We start from the raw sequence: 2160 nt of genomic DNA on the forward strand, positions 1-2160 counted from the left end.
CGTCGCGCAAAGATTGTGAACAAAGACTTTGCGCGCCGAAAATCATCATTGGTCACAAAAACATGGCGCGGCGGTTTACCCTTTGTTGCACAAAATGTTTAGGAACGAATGCTTTCGTCGCACAAAATACCAAGATACATACGTGGGACAACTGTTATTCGTCTCTTTAAACTTTGCATGATGACAATTGATTATTGCACGATGAAACCTAGTTTATTGCTTGAGCTTTGCGGGACAAAGGATTTCGTCGCGCAAAAATAAAAATAAAAAAAATTTAAATTTAATTTTACGTTTGTTTTTTAATTTTGTAATAAGACTAAATTGCTTTTTTTGGTAATAAAATTAAATTTCAATTAAAAAATGTAATGAAGAGAAAAATAATATAATTAAAAATTAATATAAATGTATGTACTATGTACAAGAAAAATGTTTAAAAAGTAAGGAAGTAAAAAACTAAGAAAACAATGCGGCATAATCTATGTGGTCGTCTTGCAAAGGCGGCTGGAAGGTCTCAAGGTTGTCGACAGTGGTAGAGGTCGAAGGCGCAGAGGTGTGGCCACGCTCAAGTTGGAGGGGCTCAGAGGTCGACGGGGGACGTAAATCCGAGAGACGAATACCGGACTGACTGAGGGCCTATACAAGCTGTGACATTTGGCTCCTATACGAGGTGAGTACAGTCCTAAGGTCGGCCACCTATATTGTCAAAGCTGTCACTTGACTGTTTAACTGTGATGATGAAGGGGCTATAAGTTCCTGCTGCTGGGCATTCCCCATCCCTCTACAATATGTCCCTAGTCTCCGCCTGAGAGTTTGATCCAAGGTCTCCGTAAGGATATGAAACCTCGCATCCTCTGGGGGATCCACAGACTCGAGCAGAGTATCGGGAAGAAGCTGGGAGGTGGACTTCTGAAGAACCAACTGCCTCTTCTCCATCATCGTTGTCTGTATAATATAACATAAAATATTAATTAAAACATTCATATAATAACCATGAAACTTGAATGTGTAAGATAATAATTAAAATTAAAGAATACTTACATGAAGGCACTCGACCAACTCATCCTTGGGTCGAACATAAACGTCGCTAAAGACATCGATCTTTGAGAATTTTTAACCCCCCTGAATAGAACAAGAGAAGAAAAATGTTAGTACGAAAAAGAAATTTAATATTAATGACATATTAAAAATTGAATATAAAAAACTTTATTATTACTTGCTGCCGCGCCTCCATCCTATATAAGAAGGGCCTTAAACCAGAATGGTGGAGAAGAGTCTTTTTGTCCCTATTGCTCCTATTAGCTTTGCCTTCTTTTGTTATACAAAAAATAAATGTATTAGTTCAAATTGAAATGAAATATAAAAAAAATCAATAAGCATTAGTAAGAAACGTATAATAATTTTAAACTTAATATAAAAAAATACCACATAGCTGGCCTCCTGAAAATGACCGCAGAGCCATGCCCAATTATCCTCCCAACCCTCAAACTCCTTTGGGCAACCCTCCTCAAGAGCAACCTGCGGATCATCAAATGTCTGAAAATATTGGTGCAGGTCGTTTTTCCACTACTTGTACCGTTCAGTGAAAAGCCTATTGACGTACGCCAACGACTCATTGTTGATGTTCTCTAAATTGTAGTTTGTCTGCAATGTAACAAATTAATTACATACATTAAGTAATATAAATATATAAAATTTGAAGGAAAAACAATTGAAAGGTAGGATACTTACTGACAATTGTGAACGCACCTGCGTCCTCACCTCGTCTGACATCACCTTCCAAGACTTCCATTTCATAGGGCAATAAGTCTGAACGACGTGACCAATGTCGTGGGCCAATGTGCTATGCTACTCCGCCGTTGGTGCAACCTGATGCCACTCGTCATATCCGAGACTGATACGGCCGTTGGTCACTCAGGTGATCTTTGCCGTCTTCAACTAGCGACAAGGTCCCCGGGTGTTCTTCTTGGCTACAAAGAAATATAAAATTAATGTTAACCCAAAACTAATAACAAAACCTACTAAAATTTTAGCATAACCTCCCTATAATTAAAACATTTCCCAAAAACCAGAAAATAACATAAACAATATATGTATCCAACATAATGATCACAACTGTTAAATATAAGGTGCAGAACGATGACAACAATAAATAATATATAT

General features: G+C 37.6%; 1 pseudogene; it reads right to left on the reverse strand.

The window, feature by feature from the left end:
* Positions 1-693: 693 nt before the first annotated feature.
* On the reverse strand, positions 694-1231 carry LOC126625444 (uncharacterized; annotated as a pseudogene).
* Positions 1232-2160: the final 929 nt, after the last annotated feature.

The sequence above is a fragment of the Malus sylvestris genome, chromosome 6 (assembly GCF_916048215.2).
Source record: "Malus sylvestris chromosome 6, drMalSylv7.2, whole genome shotgun sequence".
NCBI lineage: Eukaryota > Viridiplantae > Streptophyta > Magnoliopsida > Rosales > Rosaceae > Malus > Malus sylvestris.